Here is a 13,159-nt window from a genome sequence, read left to right as displayed (position 1 = left end):
GAGTTTGATAAGGCAATGCTGAGGACCATCCGGATAGTTGCTGGTTTAACCACACGGTTGAATGTTTCATCACAATCTACTCCATCTTTTTGAGACCTGCCATCACCAACAAGACGAGCCTTATAACGCTCAAAAGAACCGTTAGATTTCTTTTTATGACGAAAAATCCACATAGAGCGAATAATATTAACATCACAAGGTCGTGAGACCAAATCCCACGTCTTATTTTTAATAAGAGCATCAAATTCTTCCTGCATGGTAGATTTCCAATGTGGGTCGGACAAGGCTAAATATGGATTTTTTGGAACGGGAGAGGGTAAGAGGTCATGGGCCGAGGCAGATAGGTTGAACATGCGTTTGGGTTTTGAAATGCCATGCATGCTTCGTGTTGTTATGGTCCTTTCGATTTGGTAAGTTGGCTGGTCATTTGTTGGAGGTGGGTCGGTTGCGATGATGGTGTGCGGAACATTGTTATTGTTTGGGGAAGTAGTTTGGCTTGTGGCTGGAGGGTTGGCTGCAATTTGTTGCAAAGTTTGATTTTTCCAGTGATATATGCGGAAAGGATGTAAAGTATCATCAAAGAGATCATATGCATTATTAAAGGGTAAATGTAGCTTAGAAAAGGGAAATTGAGTTTCATCAAAAACTACATGCCGTGAAATAATTATTTTTCTGTTTGACAAATCATAACATTTATATCCTCTGTGATTGGACGGGTAGCCCAAGAAAACACACGGGGTAGAGCGAGGTTGTAATTTATGGATACTGGTAGAAGGAAACAGTGGATAGCATAAACAACCAAAAACCCGGAGGTGTGTATAAGTGGGATCCCGGTGATATAAAATCTGAGTAGGTGACTTGTGATTAAGAGATTTATGTGGGAGAATATTTAACAAGTAAGTTGCCATTTGAAGAGCATGATGCCAAAAAGAAGTGGGCATGGAAGAATGGACAAGGAGAGTGTGAATCATGTTATTTATGGTGCGTATTTTTCGTTCCGCTTTACCATTTTGAGAAGAAGTATGCGGGCAAGAGAAACGAAAAATAAGACCATTAGCATCGCAATATTTTCTGAAAGACTCATTGTCAAATTCACGTCCATTGTCACATTGAAAACATTTGATGGTTTTATCAAATTGAGTTTTAATGAGAGAAGTCAAGGATGAAAACATAGAGTAGACTTAGGATTTTTTGCTAATAGGAAAAGTCCACAAAAATTAGAGTAATCATCCAAGAATAAAACATAATATTTATGCCCAACTGTGCTTAAAATAGGAGAAGCCCATAAGTCGTTGTGCATAATATCGAAAGGCATTAAAGTATGAGATTGAGAAGCATAAAATGGCAATTTAATATGCTTCCCAAAGACACAAGAGTCACAAAACAGATTTTGAAATTAAATTGTTACAACCAATGAACTTATTTTTGCTAAGAGATCGCAAAACAGATGAACTCGGGTGTCCTAAACGGTTGTGCCATAAACTGGAAGTAAGAGCTGCAAAAGTGGATGGATGGGAGACTGAATAATTATTCGTGATGGGATAAAGATCCCCAATACTATCACATCTCATTAGTGGCATCCCCGTCCGAAAATCATTCACAGAGAATCCAAAAGGGTCAAAAGTAATAGAAACATTATTGTCAATAGTGAGACGTCGCACAGAAATTAAATTTTTAATAATTTGCGGAGCATGTAGGACATTTTGTAGTTTTAAAGGTTTTGTAGATGTGGAAAGGGTTGATTGTCCATAACCACAGATTGGAATTTGTTGTCCACTACCAACAATAATATTTTGATTTGAATTACTCATATTAGAATAAGATGAGAGATTACCTTGTGATGCCGTCATATGAGAGGTTGCTCCAGTATCCATATACCACTGGCCATCGGGAGGATTGAGGGACATGGTGTGCATTGCGGCTTTAATATCCGTGGGTGCTAGAGAAGGAGTGCTGGCTGCATAGGCTTACGGACGTGGACCTAATAGTCCTGGTTGCTTTGGAGGACCACTTGGGCGAGTCCGTTGAGAAGACGGATATGGGCAAGGAGGGAGTCCCCATGGTGGTGACATCCAACCCCATTGATACTGCTGCCAGGGAGGGGGAGGAGACTGCCACTGTGAGGTGTTGGATTATAGGGACGGTTGACCACCACCACGTCCGCCGCCACGTTGACCACGTCCGCTGTTTCTACCGTAACTGTTTCGGTTTTTATGAGCAGAATTTCGGTTGTTATTCTTCTTGCCACCGCGGTTATCGTTATAGGAGGAGGGTTCAGTAACATCCTTTGGTTGTGTCGCAACCATGGCAGCGTGTGCGCCGGTAGCCGCCATCTTAATTAGACTGGCTTCTTCAAGAGTAAGCATAGAGTGGGCCTGATAAAATTGTGGAAGAGGGTTGCTTTGCCGAATTAGTGTACCGACCCCTCCCTTTGTATGCATCAGTGAGACCGGAAACAAGTTGGAGAACGAGTCGCTGATTAGAGACAGGGGCTCCAACGTTCTTCAATTCGTCAGAAAATGTTTTGAGTCGCTGACAGTAAGCGGAAGCGGTGGGAAAATCTTTCATGCGAACGGATGAAAACTCCTGCTCGAGAGTGACTGCACGAGCGTTTTGATTGTCCTGGAAGATGTTGGTCAATCGATTCCAAGCCTCCATGGCAGTGGAGTCTGGTTCAATGATGGTAGCCAAAAGATCGCCGGAGATAGTGGAAAATAAATCCACTGTAGAACTGTTGCATCAAGAGTCGCCCACAACTCCTGCTCATCATCGGTTTCAGGTGTCTTCTTTTCCTTGCCTGGTGCTGGAGGAATGATGTGATGAAGAACCTTATGAGATCGAGCATGGATTTTGAAAAGTTCAACCCACGTACCAAATTGAATGTTTTCTATCTCAAGAACTATAGGGATGTGGTTCTTGATGTTGGCTACGGCGAGAGCCGGATGGAAAGGGTTCTTTGGTGGTGAAGACGATTGTGGTGGAGGAGTTACCACATCGGTTGGGATTGACATGATTAGTGAGTAGAGAAAGAAAGAAGAAAAATATCGTGTAACAGAAGGTTGAGAGGCTAAGCGGGGCAACCTAGGTCTCTTGATACCATCAAAAGGAATTGATTTCCTGCCGTTTTCATTAATCTGTATCCATATATGTACAATGATCATGTGTGACCAATATAGAAGCCTCTTAACTATACATCAATTATTTGCTTAAAATAGATTAGGAAGGTACTACCTATTCTATGAATGGAAAAGATACAAATGTTATTACAAGAATATTCTAACAAATATTTTGGTCTATCAAATACAATAAGAATCTCAAAAACTATATATAAAATTTGTTAGAAGTAATACAGAATTTTATAATGCAACCAATAGATTTTCTCTCAAAAAGTTAGTTAGATCTATTTTTTCTCTCTTCTCTTTCTATCTTCATCATATTCAACTTCAATCTTGTGGACTAACAATTGGTATCTAGAGCTCTGGTTCGATTCATAAGGAAGATTCACAGGGAAACACGAGTGTACGATAAGACGTGTGTGATTGATTTTGTTTATTGAATTTGCGTTGAATTTGCAATTGAAATCGTAACATAATCGTATTTCTTGATTTTACGGGATTAGAAAACACGGGTGTTTGGTGAGATCTGTGTGAGTTTCAGTGCATAAAATCGAAGATGAACGACGGAAATGGTAGCTTGAATACAAAGCTTCTAGTGTTTGATGGAAAGAATTGGAATCGGTGGTCGATTCAGATGTGTGTGTTGTTTGGCGCTCAAGACGTTCTTGATCTCGTCAACGACGGTTATATTCCGGTTGTGAGGGATGTGAGTCTGTGTTGAATTGTAGTATGAGTGCTATCTAGGTAAGTATTTGTTTATCGTCTCCACAGGGATTAATGTGATATCAATGTAGTTCAACAGTTACTATGATTTTAAGCTTATGTTTGCAAGGTTTATTTTAAAGCTACGCTATGTAAATTGAATAACAGAAAAATAAAGTTTCAGAGAGGTGAGAACTTGTCAAGATTGAATTTTATCAAAAAATCAAATATGTAATTTATCAATCAGTTATGCACAATCTACTCATTCATCAATATCATCACATACCGCTCACAACAGAGTTCATGTCTAAACTTCCGTAAAGAGTTCTAGCTTATTGTTTAATCGACGATCTCTCAGCCTATCAAACAATACGGAGCATTAAGATTTGATACTCACGTGAAAGTTAAATCTAAATCTATGTCTAGAGTTTAGCGACTAACAGATGATTATCCTAGATCTAGATTCGAAGAGTATTTCTCAATAACAAGTCAAATTGATATATAAAACAAATAAACAATGATAACATCGATATAGATTCGTGAATAGTTTATACATAACGCCATGATTAATAAAAATACATACTATAAAAGTGAACTTACATCTAATCCTAACAAGAAAGGGATTTAGCTACACATAGTAGCTAGATACAAAAAAGAATGATGAAGAGGAACAAGCACCCATCGTGATTTCCCAACGATAGAAGCAAATACAACTCTGGATCTTCAAGAAGCACTCTAACTTGTTATTTTCTACGCCTCGCTCTCTCCAAAAATGACTTCTCTTGGCTATTCCAAGAGATAAAAGGAAATAATATCCCAAAAACAAGATAAAAGACCCAAAAATGTGATTTTGATCTATTTATACAAAGTCGGAAATTTGTTGTCTCGTCCGATGAAAGTTGCTTTTTGGCCCAACTGCCAATCAAAGCATCAAACCTTCATTGGAAAAAATATCTATCATCGCCCAGCGACCAAGACCTCGCCCGACGACCATCACAAGTTTTCTGGAATGTAGTTCTTTTTGCTCGCTCCTGCCTTGCCAAAGCTCGCTCGCTTTCTTCTCGCCAACTCGCGTCCGGTGACCATTCCAAAAATTCCCATCTTTCTTCCTTGTTCTTTGAACTATATCTCTTCCTATTATTTCTTGCACCATTTCTTGCAAACTAACACACAAATCAAGGATATCAAAGTTAATTGCAATTTATATGACATTTCTGGCAAACATGGGGAAATTAATCAACGAAACCGCAAAATAGTTCAAAAAATATTAAGTTTTTATATATCAACTATAGCCCAATTTAACACTTATCAATCTGACTCTAAAGGTGAATTTGGTTCTGATGATGATCCAGACTCTGGTGGTCAAGGCTATAGAGGAGGTCAAACTTTTGAAGGTGGAGCTTCTGAAGGTGGTCAAGCATCTGATGTTGTTTTAGAATCTGAAGAAGATTCTGAACAAGTTCAGAGGCCACAAAGAATCAGATAATTACCAAGGAGATTTGCAGAGTTTGACATGTTACAAGATACTGAAGTAGACTCTGAGGGAGAAGTCATTCAGTGTGTCATGTTAGTAGACTCTGAATCAGTTAGTATTAAAGAAGCTCTCAAGAAGAAAGTGTGGTTGAAGGCCATGGAAGAAGAACTTAAGGCTATAGAAAGAAACAAGATTTGGGAGTTGATTTAGCTTCCAAAGAACAAGAAAGCCATCAACGTCAAATGGGTTTTCAAGGTGAAACTGAAGCCAGATGGATCAATTGGAAAACACAAAGCAAGGTTATTAGGAAGAGGATTTTTACAGCAATATGGGTTAGATTACTTTGAAATGTTTGTGCATGTACCTAGACATGAAACAATCAGATTGGTGATTGCTATCGATGCAAATAGGAATTGAGTTTTGATATATCTGGATATGAAAGTTGCCTTTTTGAACAATCCATTGCAAGAATAGGTATACGTGTCACAACCTCCTAGATTTATGAAAAAGAATTAGGAAGGGATGGTGTACAGGTTACACGAAGCGTTGTACAAATTGAAACATGCTCCTAGAACTTTGAATCTGAAAATTGATTCATTTTTCAAGCTCTTAGGATTCAGAAAGTGTGAGATGGAGTATGGCGTTTATGTTCAGCATACTTCTGAAGTAAATATGATTCTGATGTGTCTCTATGTTGATGACATATTACTGACAGGAAGTTGTTCAGATGAGATAATGAAGTTCAAGAAGGTGTTGATGAATGAGTTTCAGATAATTGATATGGGAAATATGATATATTTTCTAAGGATGGAGATTTTGTACTCTGAGAAGGATATCATTTTGCATCATTTGAAGTATGAACTTGAGCTTTTGAAGAGATTTGAGCTAACAAATTGTAAGACCATAATCACACTTACTGAAACGAATCACAAGTTGCATTCTGATGTTGAGGGTGATGATATAGATACTACAATTTTTAAACAGTTGATTGGTTCATTGAGATATCTCTGTAACATCAGGCCTGATATCTGTTATGGAGTTGGAATGGTGATTATGTTTATGAACAAAAAAAAAGTGGTCACATTACCAAGTTGTTGTCAGAATACTGAGGTATGTTAAAGGAACTCTGAAGTATGGAGTTTTGTTTCCTTCTGGTGTTGAAACTGAGTTAAAGTTGATGTGGTATTCAGACTTTGATTAGTGTGGAGACAAAGTTGGCAGAAGAAGTACTTCTAGATATTTCTTCAACTATTTGGGAGGTCCTATCTCTTGGTGCTCCAAGAAGCAACCAGTGGTTGCATTGTTAACATGTGAAGCCGAGTATATTGCAGGTGCTTTGTCTGTGTGTCAAGCTATTTGGCTTATGAATTTATTGAAAAATCTAAAGATCAAAGTGAACAAGCCTGTGAAGTTGATGATTGATAACAAATCTTCCATAAGCCTTGCCAAGAACCCAATGTTGCATGGGAGAAGCAAGCATATTGACACGAAGTTCTATTTTTTGAGGAATCAAGCTAGAAGTTATGCATTGTAGCACCTAGAAGCAACTTGCAGATATTCTGACTAAAGTTGTTAAGACTGAACACTTTATCCACCTGAGGGATGTAATTGGTGTTGTAGAGTTTAGTTAGCTGAATATGAATCAAGGGATGGTGTTAGAAGTAGTCCATATTCAGTAGTAGTATTTGTTTTGTTAAGCTTAACCTAGCTAGTGTAGGTTAGCATTTTCGCCTATGTGGCATTATTGTTTGTGTATATAAACCAAACTTGTAACAAAACTTCATAATGCAATCAATGGAGTTTCTCTCAAAAAGTTTGTTAGATTTGTTTTCTTTCTCTTCTCTCTCTCTCTCTCTCAATCTTCATCATCTTCATCTTCAACCTTGTGCACCAACAAAATCATTCTTTTGAGGTATGTCTAAGTTAGAAAATTAATTTAAATTAAATGGATCAAGGTTAGAATCATGAACAAAATCACTTTTCTTAAAAGTATTTCAAGCACTCTCAAATGTCTTACAGTTGGAACGCAGGAATACCCAGAATAATTCAGCTTATAATCGAGTTTGCACAACATTGATGAAAACCTAAATGTAAGGAAGAGTATCTAGAATTTTAGTGAAAAGGATGTACGTTTTTGTTATGTTTTTATGAATCTGGAATGAAGTATTTATAAGACATATTGGTGTTGTTTCACAAGGTTGCGGCCCTTGGTTAAACAACTTCCTTTTACTAAAAGTTACATGCTTTTATCAAAAGTTACATACTTTTTACCAAAAATTACATACTTTTTACCAAAAGTTACATGCTTTTACCAAAAGTTACAATGTTTCGCCTACAACAACATTCTTCTAGAGTTGCATACTTTCATTCTGCAACACTTCACAGAGTGTTGTCTATATCTGAATTCAAACCTACTGCAACACTTCACAAGTGTTGCATATTTCTGAATCCATACCTACTGCAACACTTCACAAGTGTTGCCTATTTCTGATTTCAAAAATTAACCTTCACTTGTATATTTTCTTATCATTTTAGAACACGCTCAAGATTATTAATTGTTAATAATTTACAACAATCTTTCACGTGTTCTAATAATGACAAGACTAATTCTAGAAAAAGAAAACAAAGAATGTTAATACAGTTAAGTATCTTTCAATTTTAAATGTAACCTTAGTAAGGACAATGCAAAGTCTAGTCAAAATGTTAGGTAGCAATGCTTTTAAACTGTTATTCCTTGTTGTTAGACGGGAGTTACTTTACACATATTCTTTAATGGTTATTCGCCTGCATCTCTCGTCTAGAACTTATTTATGGCGATATGTGTAGCACCTCAAATTTGCACCTATCATTGTACATACATTCTCATATTAGGTCATAACATAACATGGGCCACTGCATAGCATTGCATTGTCCCTTTGCCTCAAGTACAAGCCAATCAGGAGAATTAGGTCAAACTGATCAGGAGATCAGTCAGTCAAGCAAGCAAGTGCATTCTCCATTGAGCCAAGGCCCTAGGGTTGGTCCAACATGTTCTCATGACCTAGGGATCCTTTTGAAGTGTTTTGGTCAGGGTTTGGATGTTCAGAAGTCATCAGTCAATGCACAATTTACCAGAAACCCTAAAAAGTCAACCTTGGTCAACTGGGTTTGATTTTATGGATTTCAAGGTGGGAATTGGTTTGAGAGGGCTCATTCATGTCCATATAGGCCTCATGTAACATGTCAAACACCATCATGGAAGAATTTGAAGTCAGACAAGAAATTTCCAAAAATAGAAACTTGACCTGTAATTGGAATTTGCCAAAAATGGAAACTTCTTGATCCTAAACTTACATCATGATACAAGCTTCAAATGAATTGTTTCCCAACATGAAAGTTGAATATCTTGTTCTCCCATTTCCAAAAAGTCCAAGAACACTCAATTCCCATGTATGGTTGGCAAGTTATGATCAAATCATTTTCAGAAATTTTTGAACTTCAAAAGGCCATATCTCTCAAACCATTTAGCCAAATTGGGTGGGGTTTTTTGCAACAAGTCACATTTGATCCCCTCTTTCCAATTATGTAACCATCATTCACCAAAACGTCATAGATCAAAATGGCATTTTTGGAATGGCATGATTTAATTTCAAGTGAGGTTGAAAAATGAACTTTTGAATTAAACATTTCTAACCATTTCTACCAATTGGAATAGTTCAGATATGATATTTGAAACATGTTTGAAGCCCATTTTCGAGCAGCCACTTACACCCCATGCAAAATGTTTGGATTTTTAGCAAAATTGGTAAACTTGTCATTTAACCAAATTTGGATTACCACACAACTTAATCATGATTACCAACCTAAAACAGCATACATATAGCTCATTTTCTCTCTGAGCAGAACCCTAGCAGCTACTGAAAACAAACAAAAAAACACTTGCTCTCAAAAACCATTTTCATCATTCTTCAAAAGTTCTGCTGAAACCCTCGAAGGAGCTGGGTTGTTGTTGATTTTGTTCATCATATACCATCACTTTGAAGCATTTTCCAGCTTGGTTTTCCCACTGCAAGCAAAGAACACAACTCTGTTTTCATAGAGCTCTTCCATGGCAGATGTTGTTTAGAGCTGTTTTGAGCCTTCTTGAGTTGAAATCTTTTGACCATTCATCAAAGCAAACCTGAAGCTTCAACTGTTTCGTCACAAAACAACCAAAGAATCACTGAATCAACACTGCACTTCAGATTTGGTGAGTTTTCGATTTTCTCCATTTGACAAACTATGATATGCTTTAGTTAGATCTCTTCATGCTGGTCATTTTGAACTTCGAATCATAGAAAATGGTTGTGTATTCTGATAGTTATGTTGACATGAAGTTGCACATATGAATATGTTTTGCTTAGTTCATCTTGGTTAACATGATTTGATGAATTTGGTTGTTGGATTATGAATGTGCATTGCCTGATGGTTCGAATGCCATGTTTGATTTCATTTTCTGGGCACAAAATTTCTTCACGAATTTGGGGAAGATGATGAATGCACTGTTCATAAAACCCTAGTTTCTTCATGGCGTTTCCCAGATTTCACATGTGCATGACACTGTTCCATTGCCTGGCCAATCACGTTATTTCATTCTCTTCGCTCATACGCAGCGTTTCATTTAAGTCTTCACCTTATTTACTAAAATGCCATTGCCGGTTTTCATTTACTTATTTATTTCATTTTTTCTTCAATAATTATTTCATTTTGTTACACAACTTCAAAAAATCATAGCTCCTTCATTGTTAATCCAAAATTCATGAGGATTTTTGCATTGTGTTTATCTGGATCTCTATTATTTAATCATGATTTTTCCTGATTTTATGGATGATTGAATTTTAAATGATGCTAGGGTTTTTGACATGTGACCATTTTTTGTACCTTTTGCCAAATCATTTGTGAAATGATGACACTTTATCCATTGCCTTCGAATTTTTTTTGTGCATAAACTAGATACATCCATGGTGATTTTGGTATAGAGTTTATGAATTTATCATCTCTGGTCATTGAGTTATGATTTTTTGAAGTAGGGTGTGACAATTTGTGTCACACCATTGATGTGCAATTTGATAATTTTCAATACCATGCCTCTTGACCTCAAATTGCTTTGAATTTTTGCATGAATGTACTCTTGAATGTCTAGTTTACATGTGATTTTTCTTGGAATTGTTTGTGGCATTTCCTATTTGTTTGAGATTTTTCTCCCCTGTTTGGTCTTATGTTGACTTTTTGTGACACATGCTCCCATTTCATCTGTGAAATTCTCATACCTTATTAGATGGACATGAAATTTGATATGTGATTAGTAGACATCTTAAGCTTTTCCATGGTTTTGATCCCATTCATTTCTCATATGCTAGCACTGATTTATGATTTTTTCAAGTTGATGCATGTTTGGTTGACTTCTTTGAGCATGCTTAAACTTGCTTTGCCCTTCTGATTTTCATTTCCCTACTTCCCATGATCCAATTGAGCTGAAATTTGACATGCTTACCATTCTATAGGTTGTGTTTGATCATGATTTATTTGATGATTTTTGGAATTGTTTATGATTGGTTTTGAGTTGAGTCTTGCTGTTGACCTCTATGAGCTCCCATATGCCATGCTTTGACTTCTTTTGCTTATAAAATGATGATGGGGATTGATATGAATGTGAACCCAATTGAGTTTGTTTCTTGATTGTTTGAATATGATTTTGATTGGATTTCATTTGCTGTTTTGACTTTCTTATCCCCTTTTGACCCTAGGCTTGTCCTAGTAGTCCTGTTACTCATGTTTGAGCTCATATTTTCAGGTTAAGCAACAATTACCCAATGAGATCAATACAAATTGATTGATGCTTGTTTGTTTATCATGACTAACTTGTTTGTTTTGTAGGTTGCTTGGCTCACATGCCTTGAGCCTTGTGCATTGCACATTTGTCTGCTTGTGTTGACTGTTAACCTTTGTTTCATTCTGATTTAACTTTGACTTGTGTACTAATGTTGTCTGACTGGTTTCAGGTACTTTTAGTTGCTTTTAGTTCCTTGTGAACTTTGCTTTGCTTTGCTTGAATAGCAATTTGCATTGAGGTATAATTTCTCATCTTCATGTAGTCTGGAAGACCTGGCCTGTTACTTGGCCAGGCAACTGTCTGAAGTCCTCCTTAAGAGGCAATGTTTGTGACTGTTTACATTTGTCCTTGTATAGAGTCAAAGACCTCCTAAGTGAAGAGGCAATTGGCAGAATCCAAGGGATATGCAACCTATCCCCTGCTATTCTGTGTGTCATCTGCTTTGCTCACACCACTGTGTTGATGCATTGCAGATACAAGCCCAAGATCTTGTACAATTGTACAGTTGAGTCAGTATCAAATGTGTAGAAGGGTTCCCCACTTTCTGAACCCACACATTCTTGTCTTAAGCTCTCCCAGGCCAGGGATAAGAGCTGTGAAGTCTTATCTTCACTCACCTTTCATCTGCTTCACCTTAGCCCCTCAATGGCAAGGTTAAGAGCTAACACTACCCAGTTCCAGTGGTTTGTTTGTCGAGGTTGATATGACCCCTCGACTAAAACCTAACCTTGTTTGAGCCCATTGTTTGCATATAGTGTGTGCTACTTGTGCTTGTGTGTTTGTTTGACTTGCTTCCTGTGCAAGTTAGGTTTGCTTTAGCTTGCTTCCTGTGCAAGTTAGGTTAGGTGTGGCTTGCTTCCTGTGCAAGTCATGTTTAGGATAGGCTTGCTTCCTGTGCAAGTTAGCTAGAAACCTTAACTTAGGGACGACTTTGCATGACAACATCTAGGCTCGAGTCGTAGTCTCCCTAGTGTTGTGTCTCCCTCTGTTATCTGGTTAGGCTAGTCCTTTTTCCCTGCGTAGGGGAACTACGTCGCCCTGATCCTCATACCAGATGAGGTACGTAGGCAGGAGATGAGCTGATCTCTCCGGGCGCCCTTTTTTTTTTCTTTTTGTGTGTGTTGTTTGACAGTTGCTAAGCTCGAGTGCCTGACTCCTTAGCAAGTTGTTGTCTGTTTGTTTGAGTGTGTGCTTGACAGTTATAGGCTCGAGTCCCCGACTCCCTATTAACTTGTTATGTTGTTGTGTGCTTGGATGCTGATGTAAGCCCAGCGATTGGCATTCAGGCTCCACGTTTGCCTGTGTTTGTTTGTGTGCGTGTCAGCCGAGCTACGAATGCTCTGATTCTCCTTCGTCCAAGGAGATACGTATGCATAGGATGCGATATCCTAGCGAGCATGTGTCGTTTCCCCAGTCCGAACTACTTCGACTCTGATGTCTATGCCTGATAGACTAAGTAGGCCCAGGATGCGGTATCCTGCCGAGTCAGTCTTGTCTGTTTTCTGTGTCTCTTTCAGCCAGTGTGTGTGTGTTTGAGCAGTGTTTTAGCAACCATTTTCCTTCCTATTGTGCGTGGATCCCGTCGAGTACGACGGATGCGTAGGGGTGCTAATACCTTCCCTTCGCATAACCGACTCCCGATCCCATTCTCTTTGGTCGCGAGACCATGTCTTTTCCAGGTTTACTCTGAGCGTTTCCTTTCCCTCTTTTGGGATAAATAACGCACGGTGGCGGCTCTGTTGTTCTTGTTTTCCCGCCGGTTTTTTCGCGTAATGCGACAGCTGGCGACTCTGCTGGGGAAATAGAGAAGTTGACCTGTGCTGGTCCATCTTCCCTAAGCGAGTCTCTCCTAGCGCTCTCTAGGTTAGGGCTTTGGTTGCTTTGTGCTGTGTTTATTTATTGCATTCATTATTTGCTTGTTTGCATTCATTGTCTATTGTTTGCATGTATGTTTGTAATTATGTTTGCATTCATTCATTATTCATCTGCCTGGCTGGTTGTCTGTTTTTCTTTGTT

The sequence above is a fragment of the Lathyrus oleraceus genome, chromosome 5, assembly GCF_024323335.1.
Source record: "Lathyrus oleraceus cultivar Zhongwan6 chromosome 5, CAAS_Psat_ZW6_1.0, whole genome shotgun sequence".
Classification (NCBI taxonomy): domain Eukaryota; kingdom Viridiplantae; phylum Streptophyta; class Magnoliopsida; order Fabales; family Fabaceae; genus Lathyrus; species Lathyrus oleraceus.
This window is presented reverse-complemented; position numbering follows the sequence as displayed.